Below are 13,303 nucleotides of genomic sequence, written 5' to 3'. Positions count from 1 at the left end.
TATACCGGATTTAACCTTACGTTATTTTCGAGTTTTTTTTATTTCCTTGATTTAATTTACTGTTTAATTGAAGAATCGAAGAACAAATCCTACCGGCTTGTGGTGGAGTGTTCAAGACCATTGTATTACGCATTCAGGTTCTTTAATTGTTATTTAATTTTTATGCTTTATTCTACTGTTTATTTACATTGCATGCCTGGAATGAGTCTGTTTATGCATGATATAGATTCTTATTTATTTAGCATGTCTGGCTAATTTGCCTAGGTATCGGTATGTAAAGTAAGCAGAAAGAGGGATCAAAACTAAGTCGGTCTATTCAAACTTAAAATTAGAATCAATCTTTTTATGGTCTTAACTTACAGGTTTAATAACAAGATTTTTTACAAAAGTAAAAGACATAAAGAAGTTGAAACCAACAGAGCGAGAGTTTGAGGTTTTAACTGGACAGTGTAAGTTAGTCATTAAATCTATCTCAGGGCGAGAGCAAGTTTTAGAATTAATTAAATTCTGACCTTTTTCCAAAAAGTATTTTTAAAGATTGAATGTGAGGACGAGAGTTAAGAATTTAGATTTAATTGTATAACCTAAGTCAACAGAGCGAAAGTTTGAGATAAGGGTGTTTAAAACGGTCAGTATTTTCTTAAAAAGAGTTTCTGCAACTTTATTGTTTTCAAAATATGATTTTTGACTTAATTATAAGTGACAGCAACATTAACATAAGATCATGGTTTCTTCAACAGAGCGAGAGTTTGAGATAAAACCTTTAACCAATAAAGTTAGTCGAAACGATTTATTTTAAAACCGAGAGACCGACAAGGAATTGATTCCCTAGTTTTGACGAACTACATACCGATATCCGTTTTATTGATATTTAATCTAGATATTAGTTTAGCTCTTAGCTCCCTTCCCCAAACAATCAAACATTTTCACCTTAGATTTACGTAGTAACCTTAGATAACGGTACATCGATTCATAAGTCCCTGTGGGATCGATATCTTTTAAAACTACGCGATAGAACTGTGCACTTGCAGTTTGTATCCCATTCTCGACTCACACAGTCGAGCGATCAAGTTTTTGGCGCCGTTGCCGGGGACTTTTATTCAATCGATATCGTAACTCTTCCGTTACGCTGTAGAGACTAAGGTTTCTTTTTCCTTCTATTCTTTCTTTCGTTGATTTGTATGCCACGCACTCGCTCTCAAGGCGAACCGCTCTATTTACGAATCAACGATATCGAACTATATCTCCGAGTCTTACGACGAATTCGGGAATATCGTGCTGAAAACAATCTCCCTCCTATAAACCTTCCTGATATCAAAAACATTTTTCCTTCTTTAACCGAGATGGCAGAACCAGCTCGTGCTCTTAGAGATTACGCCGCTCCATCGCAAGATGAACCGCATTCAAGTATTGCTCCGCCCGCAATCGAAGCAAACAACTTTGAACTTAAACCTTCACTGTTGCAGGCTGTGCAACAGAACCAATTCTCTGGAAATCTTACCGAAGATCCAAACCTTCATTTATCCGTATTTGTTCAATATGCTGATACTGTTAAAGCTAATGGTGTCACTTCAGAGGCAATTCGACTTCGTCTTTTTCCTTTCTCATTAAGAGATAGCGCTAGAAGATGGCTTCAATCTCTTCCTTCCAACTCAGTCACCACATGGAACGAGTTGAAGAAAGTTTTTCTTGCCCGATATTTTCCGCCAAGCAAAACAGCTATGTTAAGAGCCCAGATAAACGGATTTAAACAGAAAGACAACGAGTCTCTTTTCGAAGCATGGGAAAGATACAAAGACATGATGAGACTTTGCCCACACCACGGTTTGGAAGACTGGTTAGTAATTCACACATTTTATAATGGTCTCTTATACAATACAAGGTTGACAATAGACGCCGCTGCAGGTGGTGCACTAATGAACAAACCTTATGCTGATGCTTACCAGCTTATCGAGAGCATGGCCCAAAACCACTATCAGTGGGGAACCGAACGAACAACAGTGGAAAAACCTCAACCGAAAACTGGCATGTACGAGATAAGTAACCTTGATCACGTCAATGCAAAAGTGGATGCTTTGGTCCAGAAAATTGAAAGTTTAAACGTATCACCACCAACCGCCGTGGTTGCTATAACTCAGAATTGCGAGGTCTGTGGAATCAAAGGCCACACTCCTGCGGAATGTCAACTCTTGACTGGAATCCAAACAGAGCAAGTAAACTATGCTCAAGGAAGCCCCTATTCGAATACCTATAACCCAAATTGGAAGAATCATCCAAACTTTTCATATAAGAGTAATAATGCTTTATACGCATCTGGACAGTCTCCGAATCAAACCCCATCTATACCTCCGGGATATCAGAAACTAAATCCTAACAATAATACCCCTAGAAAATCCAACTTGGAAATCATGATGGAAAACTTTATAGCTTCCCAACAACAAACCAATAAAGATTTCTTAAACCAGAACATACACACTGGCGAACAACTTAAACAACTAGCAAGCAAAGTAGATGCCTTGGCTACCCATAACAAAATGTTAGAAACCCAAATATCTCAAGTAGCTCAACAACAAGCACCTACTGCTGCACCAACTGGTACATTCCCTGGACAGCCCCAACCTAATCCGAGAAGCCAAGCTCATGCAATTATATTAAGAAGTGGAACGGAAGTGGAAGGACCGTCTGATCCAAGGATAGAAAACCAAAACCCTAAGAAATCTACTGAGGAAAGTGAACCTAAGGAAAAGGAAGAGAGTAATAAGGAAACCCTAGAAAAGAAGGAACCTTATGTACCTCCACCACCTTACAAACCACCTATACCTTACCCTCAAAGGCTTGTTAAAACCAAAGATGTAGGCCAATTCAGAAAATTTGTTGATCTCCTTAAGCAATTAAACGTTACAATTCCATTTACCGAAGCTATTACGCAGATGCCCTCATATGCTAAATTCTTAAAAGAAATTCTTTCTAATAAAAGGAAACTTGAGGATAGTGAAACCGTTACACTCCCTGCCGAATGTAGCGCTATAATCCAAAACATGCCCCCTAAACTCAAGGATCCAGGTAGCTTCTCTATACCCTGTCACATAGGAAAATTTGTCATCGACAAAGCCTTATGCGATTTAGGAGCCGGAATTAGCGTTATGCCTTTATCCATATGTAAGAGACTGGAAATGGGAGAATTAAGACCGACCAAGATGTCTGTACAACTAGCAGATCGTTCCATCAAATATCCTGTAGGAATCCTTGAAAACGTTCCCGTACGCATAGGTCAGTTTTACATTCCCACTGACTTCACAATTATGGACATTAGAGAAGATGATACTACACCTATTATACTAGGAAGACCATTCTTAGCAACTGCCGGTGCAATCATAGACGTAAAACGAAGAAGACTCACCTTCGAAGTAGGTGAAGAGAAAATTGAATTCATTCTTTCCAAATTCTTGAAAGCACCTGCAATAGAAGATACATGTTACTTCATGGATATCATCGATGAATGCATAAAAGAAGCAGAGTCAGGAGAAGACAAATCATCAGACTATCTTTTAGAAGACAAATCATCAGACTATCTTTTAGAAGACAAATCTAAACAATGCTTAGCAATAACACCAGATCCTACGCAGTGTCTTAACAAACCAACCCCTGATTTGAAAACACTTCCCAAAAATCTGAGATATGAATTCCTAGACTTAGAACTTGAACGACCTGTGATAGTCAATGCAGATCTAGGAAGACTCAAAACAGAAAAACTCCTACATATCTTAAGAAAATATCCAACCGCACTAGGATATCACATAACCGATCTTAAAGGAATAAGCCCTTCTATTTGTATGCATCGCATCATGTTAGAAGAAGACGGTAAAACCTCTAGGGAACACCAGAGAAGACTAAATCCGATCCTAAGTGAGGTAGTGAAAAAAGAAATAACCAAGTTATTAGAAGCAGGTATTATATATCCTATATCTGATAGCAAATGGGTCAGTCCTGTACACGTTGTACCAAAGAAAGGAGGCATAACCGTTATTGAAAACGAAAAAGGAGAAACTATAACTAAACGAATCGAATCGGGATGGAGAATGTGCATTGATTATAGGAAACTAAACAAAGCAACCCGAAAAGATCATTTCCCTTTACCATTCATTGACCAAATGTTAGAACGATTAGCAAAACATTCACATTTCTGTTATTTAGACGGTTATTCAGGCTTCTTTCAAATACCAATTCACCCTGATGACCAAGAAAAGACAACATTCACATGCCCTTTTGGTACCTTCGCGTATAGACGAATGCCGTTTGGTCTGTGTAATGCCCCTGCAACTTTTCAAAGATGCATGATGGCAATTTTCGCCGACTTTCTCGAAAACATCATGGAAGTATTCATGGATGACTTTTCTGTGTACGGACAAAGTTTCGAAGAATGCCTTGAAAACCTGGAAAGAGTTCTTGAACGATGTGTAAAAGTAAACTTAGTACTTAATTGGGAAAAGTGCCACTTTATGGTACAAGAAGGAATTGTTTTAGGACACATCATCTCGAACAGAGGAATTGAAGTAGACAAAGCCAAAATAGAGGTAATCGAAAATCTTCAACCCCCAAGAACCGTGAGAGAAGTACGAAGCTTTTTAGGACACGCCGGTTTCTACCGACGATTCATCAAAGACTTCTCTAAGATAACTAAACCCTTAACCGGACTATTAATGAAAGATGCTGAATTCATATTCGACGATAACTGTTTAAAAGCATTTCAAACTCTTAAACAAGCATTGATCTCCGCACCCATTATGCAGACACCAGACTGGAATGAACCATTCGAAATAATGTGCGATGCCAGTGATTATGCTGTAGGTGCTGTTTTAGGACAAAGAAAGGATAAAAAGCTCCATGTTATATATTACGCTAGCAGAACCCTGGATGAAGCGCAGATGAATTATGCCACAACCGAGAAAGAACTCCTAGCAGTAGTATTTGCGCTAGATAAATTTCGTTCTTATTTGGTAGGAGCCAAAATAATAGTTTACACTGATCATGCTGCTATCAGGTACCTTCTAACAAAAAAGGATGCTAAACCTAGACTCCTAAGATGGATCTTGTTACTACAAGAATTCGACTTAGAAATCAAGGACAAGAAAGGAACTGAGAACGTAGTAGCAGACCACCTCTCTAGACTTGAGAACCTTGAACCAGAAAGAACATCCATTAATGATGATTTCTCGTATGACAAACTCATAGCTACTTTGGAAGAGAACAACTCCGACATGCAAGTAGAAACCACCTTAGCTATATCTGTCATACCATGGTACGCTGATCTAGTAAATTATTTAGCTGCCGGAATAGTTCCACCTACTTTATCTTACCAGCAGAAGAAAAGATTCTTCCATGACATAAAACACTATTACTGGGATGATCCCTTACTTTTCAAAAGAGGTCCCGATGGTATTTTCTGTCGATGTGTACCCGAAGAAGAGGTAGAAAATATAATCCAACACTGTCACTCCGCGCCTTATGGTGGACACACAAGTACATCCAAGACCTGCTCAAAAATCCTACAAGCTGGCTTTTATTGGCCAACTATATGGAAGGACGTACATGCGGCTATTAAGGAGTGTGACAGATGTCAACGCACGGGAAACATATCTAGACGTGACGAGATGCCACAAAAAGGTATTTTGGAAGTAGAGATTTTTGACGTGTGGGGAATAGACTTCATGGGACCGTTTCCATCCTCTTTCGGTAACAAGTACATACTCGTGGCGGTTGACTACGTATCAAAGTGGATCGAAGCTATAGCTTCTCCAACTAATGACACCCGAGTAGTAACTAGACTCTTTAAAAATATAATTTTTCCGAGATTTGGCATCCCAAGGATAGTAGTCAGTGATGGTGGATCGCACTTTATATCCAAGGTACTCGAAAAACTACTACTTAAATATGGAGTGAGACATAGGATAGCAACACCTTACCACCCTCAAACCAGTGGACAAGTGGAAGTATCTAATAGAGAAATCAAGCAAATACTAGAAAAAACGGTCGCCACTTCAAGGAAAGATTGGTCATTGAAATTACCAGAAGCTTTATGGGCATACCGAACTGCTTATAAAACTCCCATAGGGACGACCCCATTTAAGCTCATTTATGGAAAATCCTGTCACCTCCCGGTAGAATTAGAACACAAAGCCTATTGGGCTATTAGAAATTTAAATTTGAATTATAAAGCCGCCGGTGAAAAGAGAATCCTTGACATAAACGAATTAGAGGAACTCAGAAGAGACGCCTATGAAAATGCCAAAATCTATAAAGAAAGAACAAAACAATGGCATGATAAGCATATATCAAGGAAAATCTTCAAGCAAGGCGACGCAGTACTCTTATTTAACTCCAGACTAAAATTATTCCCGGGAAAACTACGATCCAGATGGTCAGGACCTTTCCATATCACTAAAATCTTTCCCAGTGGAGCGGTAGAAATTAAAGGACAATCTACAGAACCGTTCACCGTAAACGGGCAACGTCTGAAACATTATCACTATGCGGAAACCAACGAGGATTCGCAAATTCTACACTTAGACGAAACGCCCCCAGGACTCATAGACAATATTTAACAGTTTCTCTGTCGAGCTTGCGACATTTAAACAAAGCGCTTAGTGGGAGACAACCCACAAATTAATTTGTTATTTTATTATTTTATTATTATTATCATTTCTCTATTTTTCTCTTAATTATTCTTTTAATTTCTATTTAGTATTCATTATTGATTTATTCAAAAAGAAAAAAATATATCTATATATATTAATAATAATTCTATTCTTCTTTCGGCATTTGGCCAAATCCTGACTTAAACTCATGTTTTCTTTTCTCTAGTTAACACTAACCAGATGGGACATTTTGACCGTATGGGTATCAAGTTCAGAGGAATGGCTCAGAAACGAAGGTTTGAAGAACTAGCCACTAGAGAGATGCTACCTAGTTTATATGCTGATGATTGGGCTATGACTGCCCTTGGACTGAGACAGAGTGTCCTGTTTTTGCTGAATCAGATAGGATGGGAGACCTCCCCTATTCTGAGACCTTTCACCACCTACCGGAGACTCACATTAGAATTCCTTAGTTCATTAATCTATCTACCTAGCCATGGAAAAGGAATTACCAGAGGTTTTATCCAGTTCAGAATGTTCAATATGGAGTTCCAATTTAATATTAGAGACTTTACCAACCTTTTGGGTTTTCCTACCTCCTTTGATACATTCACTGTAAGCCAGGAAGAACTTTTTGAATATAGAGAGCTTGAACACTTTAAGGGTAAGCTGACTGGAAATGATGAGCCCGAAGAACATGAGTTTCTCTCTGGAAGCATACACAACCCGGCTTTTCGCTATTTCCATAAGATCCTGACCCACACTTTATTTGGGAAGAAGCCAAATAGTACTTCAGTTTCACGTGATGAACTCTTCATCATATTTTGTGCTTCCCAGAACCGTCCAGTAAACGGTGCTACTTTTATGTTAGCTAATTTGGACCACCTTATCCAGGATGAGAGAGCACCCATTAGAATAGGCGGCCTGATAACTATGATAGGTAATGCTATTGGACTACGTCAGCCTATGCTTGACCTGAACCCTTTTTGTGGCATTACCACTATGAGTATACCTTTCCTCTTCAACACTATGTTTATAGCAAACATAGGGTCTGATGAGTTTGAGCTCGTTATTGATAACCAGGTTCTCTGCCTATTCACCCTGCCCGATCCTAGGACTAGTGTTCATAACCAAAGGAACTGGCTCTATAACCTGAATGAAACCCCAACTCCTGCTGGATCCACTGAATCCATCCAGGATTATGAGATTTGTGATGACTATGAGCATTATGTTGACCATATCTCTCTTGCTGAATCTGACCCTCAGACTCCATCCGGCTACCATGATATTGATCCTCCTCCTCAGCCTGTCCTGACCGAAGAATCAGCCATGCCTGATCTCCGACATCATATGCCAGGAACAGATATTAAAACCGTCATTGAAGCCTTGATGTCAGAACAAAACGCCCTCAGGGAAGATTTCCACAGCTTGAGACTTGCAGTCCTAGAACACATGAGCAGCACGGCAAGTCAGTTACGTATGTTACGGCATCATGTTAACTCTTTTGATCCTCCGGCCAGAGATCCGAAGATAGATGGAATTTAGTTATTTTTCTTTCTAAGTTATTTAGTTTTAGGCTAGATTTTTTTCATTAATGTTATCTGAATTCATGTTTATTTTTATTTCATTTTATTATTTTCCCTTCCTGTAATACATTATGATCAATTTTTATTTGAATCTGTTTAGTTAATTTATTTTGCAATGCCTATTATGCTCTACTGTTATTACTTATTATTATTATTATACAAAGCAATTAAGCATGCATACTAAATTAAGCTACAGACTAAAACGTTCATAAGCAGAATAAAATATTAAATTACGCTACCAAGTGATTCTGTGAAGCGCTACTAAGCCTTTCCAAAAAGGAAGTGTGACGAGCGTCACACCACCCATGACGGGCGGCACACTTAGTGCCTGTTACGAGCGTCACAGCCTTGTGACGAGCGTAACGCTTCTCAGACATGTGAACGTTAGGGAGCCGTTGGAGACGAACGTTACACCCCCCACCTTTTTACATTCCCCATTCATTTTTCATTTACCACAATTAATTACTTTTCAACCACTCTTTCTTTTCACCTCCCACATTTTACCTATAAATACCCTCCAAACTTCCTTCTTTCACCACAAACAACTCTCTCATATCAAATATACAATTCTTTTCTCTTCCAAATCACTCATTCAAAAATTCATCACAATGGCGGGAAATCAAAACTTCGGAAATATCATCTTCCGATCCGGAGATGACAACTATCAGCAAGAGCAATTCGAGCGTTTCCAACAGCGAGGCGTCGCTCCCACCAGGTACCCCGATTTAACTTGTTTACAACAATTGGGCTTACTCCAAGGTATCGAGTGGATGCTCCGTAGAGCCGATTTAACCTTCCTTTGCACCCATAACCAACCCACCTATCCTTCCCTAACCATAGAATTCCTAAGTTCTTACGACTACACCACTCCCGCCGGTGAAGGCGAATTTCTAACCGGTACAGCAACCTTCCGTATGTTTAACACCGAGTACTCTCTAACCCAACGCCAATTGAGTGCCATGCTGCAACTTCCCACAGAAGGTCTGCTCCATGCCAGAATTCCCCCAACCTCAAACTGGAACACAGTTCTAGTTTTCGACCTATTTAAGAAAATTTCCGGTATCAATACCTACAACTGGGAAGAACTCCTTCTCTCCCACATCCATAACCCCACCATCCGCTATTTTCTCCGTATCCTGCAAAACACACTCTTTGGAAGACCAAACAACAGTAAGGTCAACTCAAAAGAACTCTTTTTCCTCCAGTGCGTTTTCGAATCGGATACTACGGTAAACGCCGCCTCTTTTCTCCTTCATCATATCCGCACCTTATGTGCTAGAGGCCGGCAACCATTCATAATTGGTGGATTAATAACCTCCATAGCACTTGGCCTGAACCTAGGGGATAAACTCCAAACTTTAGAATCCTTACCACCCCTGTCTATGGATATCAGCTATTGTCGCTCCAGCCGCCTGATTAAAAACAGAGTAGGCGGAGGCTATTATCTGATGGTGAACAACCAAGCTGTCCCAAGTGTTGTGCTACCCAATACCACCCTAACCGATGTCACAAACCCGAACCGCCACCTCTACGATCTTAGCGCTCCTGAAACCACCGACCCTTCACAAACAAACCAGCAAACAGATGAGTTTGAAGAAATGGAACAAGGTGATCATCCGCCAACACAACCGTCAGTCCCGCTCAACCCTTCCAGTAATGCAGCCGGCCCATCCTCCCAACGTCGTCGACGACGAAGGCCTGCGACCAACGATGACATTATGGATGCTATCGATGGAATGCAGGCACAGAATACAGAGATGATGCAGATGATGCGTCAAATGCAACAGCAACAGGATGCTCGGAATGCCATAACCGACCAGCGGTTTACTGAGTTGTTTAGCAGATTCGACAGCTTAGACATACGTCAAAGATCACCAGGACCAAGAACCAGAGGTGGAAGGCAGCCTTAGTTGTATTTTTCTTTTTCCTTTCCATTTTGTATTACTTTCCCTTCAAACATCGAGGACAATGTTTAGTTCAAGTATGGGGGGGAAATTATTCTTTCCATTCTCATCTTTGTTTCAAGTTTGTACTCTCCCTTTTCATTGTTATTTCCTTATAAAAACAAAATATTTTTTTAAGTTAAGTCCTGAATGTGAAAGTTTCTATTATCTATTTCCCTCAACTTTCTTGAGCCATAACAAAAATTTTAACACACCCAATAAGTATAAAGGTCGCCTACTTTATAAAATTTGAGTGAAATCAAAACAAAATCATTACCATAACAACGCTCTGAGAACCTCAATATGTTAGATCAGGATAAGTACCTATCATACCGATTCCTTGAACTTTTAGTTCTATGGCAACCCCAAGTAGTTTATACAGAAGTCAGCACCATCTTAATAGCAAACTACGTGGAGAGCCGATGAATATAAGTGAATGATCCCCAAAGTAACCTAAGGAAATTAAACTAGGTGATCCTTACCAGATCATTTAACCTAAAGGTTGCAGATCATGCAAAAGCACAATACGAAAGATCCATTATGAATTGGTTCAGTAGGAATCTGGTACTGAACTTGGTAGGGCGGACTACGGTTCGATCCCCCGCAATTTGCAATGGACTGAATAATGAAGTTATCCGACTTATGTACCAGAACTTCTAGCTAAAAGCGGATCATAGTCACTAACCGGTTACTCCACTATGTGCGCGAAAGGATAAAGGGCTTAATGTGATTTCGCTAGAATGAAAACGGGCAAAATAAGACTAAAGGAACCAGGATAGCTATCATAGGGTACTTGAACCGATCGGCATAAGGTAGGGTTATCTAAGTTGTAACGGTAGTTGTTGATGTCAAGATTAAACTCAAGTCCTCCTAAACAAAAATCCATTGGCAACCTAGTACGAATTGATGTGTGCTTTAAAATTTCATCCGGCTAAAACTTTTAACAAGTTCTATACTGAATTTTGCTTGAGGACAAGCAAAGATTTAAGTATGGGGGAGTTTGATAACACGAAATTATATCGCTTTTTAAGACTTAATTCAATTAAATTATTTTATCATTTACGCTAATTTATCCCATTTTATCAGATATTATGCAGTATTTCTTTTCTATTTATATCAGGTACCCATTTTGAAGCAAAAGTGAAAAAGGGAAGAAAAGGAGGGGTAAAAAGCAACAAAAAGGAGAGAAAAGGAACCAAAGGCCAAAGCCCAGCCCAAAGCGCACAAGTCACCAATGTTGTGCCTGTGACGGACGTCACAGGACGCGTGACGAGCGTCACGCGAAGCAGCCTTGTGACGGACGTCACACATGGTGTGACGAACGTCACACCAGTCCTCTATATTTTTGGCGCAAGGAACTCAACTGACCACGTTGAAGCCCACTTCCACTCACGCTTAACCCTCGGAAGCCTACTACCATGCACGCGGAAACCCTTGAAAAGTGGTTACACCAGCAGCTTATAAATAGCAGCAAATTGGGAACTTCCAGACACACAGTTTTTGCACGCTCAGTCTTGCGGAAGCTCTGCCAAATTTATTTTTTCACGCCTTTGCCTATTTTTCTTCCTTTCCAGCATCGTTCACTTTATTTATTTTATTTTGCAAGTTTTGTTTTCTTTTTCCCTTGCAATTTATTTTCCCCGTTCTTAGCTTTTAGATATTTTTCGCGTAGTAGTTTCTACACCGGAAACTACTGGGCAACTTTATACCGGATTTAACCTTACGTTATTTTCGAGTTTTTTTATTTCCTTGATTTAATTTACTGTTTAATTGAAGAATCGAAGAACAAATCCTACCGGCTTGTGGTGGAGTGTTCAAGACCATTGTATTACGCATTCAGGTTCTTTAATTGTTATTTAATTTTTATGCTTTATTCTACTGTTTATTTACATTGCATGCCTGGAATGAGTCTGTTTATGCATGATATAGATTCTTATTTATTTAGCATGTCTGGCTAATTTGCCTAGGTATCGGTATGTAAAGTAAGCAGAAAGAGGGATCAAAACTAAGTCGGTCTATTCAAACTTAAAATTAGAATCAATCTTTTTATGGTCTTAACTTACAGGTTTAATAACAAGATTTTTTACAAAAGTAAAAGACATAAAGAAGTTGAAACCAACAGAGCGAGAGTTTGAGGTTTTAACTGGACAGTGTAAGTTAGTCATTAAATCTATCTCAGGGCGAGAGCAAGTTTTAGAATTAATTAAATTCTGACCTTTTTCCAAAAAGTATTTTTAAAGATTGAATGTGAGGACGAGAGTTAAGCATTTAGATTTAATTGTATAACCTAAGTCAACAGAGCGAAAGTTTGAGATAAGGGTGTTTAAAACGGTCAGTATTTTCTTAAAAAGAGTTTCTGCAACTTTATTGTTTTCAAAATATGATTTTTGACTTAATTATAAGTGACAGCAACATTAACATAAGATCATGGTTTCTTCAACAGAGCGAGAGTTTGAGATAAAACCTTTAACCAATAAAGTTAGTCGAAACGATTTATTTTAAAACCGAGAGACCGACAAGGAATTGATTCCCTAGTTTTGACGAACTACATACCGATATCCGTTTTATTGATATTTAATCTAGATATTAGTTTAGCTCTTAGCTCCCTTCCCCAAACAATCAAACATTTTCACCTTAGATTTACGTAGTAACCTTAGATAACGGTACATCGATTCATAAGTCCCTGTGGGATCGATATCTTTTAAAACTACGCGATAGAACTGTGCACTTGCAGTTTGTATCCCATTCTCGACTCACACAGTCGAGCGATCAGGTACCTTCTTTCTGAATGAACACGTGTTGTACAAGAGAAACTTTGACATGGTCTTGCTCAAATGCGTGGATAGACATAGAGCAGACATGTTGATGACGGAAATTCATGAAGGATCCTTTGGTACCCATGCCAATGGACATGAAATGGATAAAAGGATGTTGAGCAGGTTACTATTCGCTAACAATGGAATCTGATTGCTGCAAATATGTGAAGAAATGCTATAAATGTCAGGTTTATGCTGATAAGATTCATGTGCCTCTAACTCTTCTCAACGCTATCTCCTCTCCTTGGCCTTTCTCTATGTGGGGAATTGAAATGATTGATATGATAGAACCTAAAGCTTTGAACGGACATTGTTTCATTCTA

At 39.1% G+C, this 13,303-nt stretch overlaps 1 pseudogene; it reads right to left on the bottom strand.

Moving 5' to 3' along the window:
* Window positions 1-1,728: 1,728 nt before the first annotated feature.
* On the bottom strand, window positions 1,729-1,828 carry LOC127089593 (uncharacterized; annotated as a pseudogene).
* Window positions 1,829-13,303: the final 11,475 nt, after the last annotated feature.

This window comes from Lathyrus oleraceus, chromosome 5, assembly GCF_024323335.1.
Source record: "Lathyrus oleraceus cultivar Zhongwan6 chromosome 5, CAAS_Psat_ZW6_1.0, whole genome shotgun sequence".
In the NCBI taxonomy this organism is placed as follows: Eukaryota; Viridiplantae; Streptophyta; class Magnoliopsida; order Fabales; family Fabaceae; genus Lathyrus; species Lathyrus oleraceus.
Note: the sequence above shows the minus strand (reverse complement) of the source record. Positions and strands in the feature narration are given on the sequence as shown.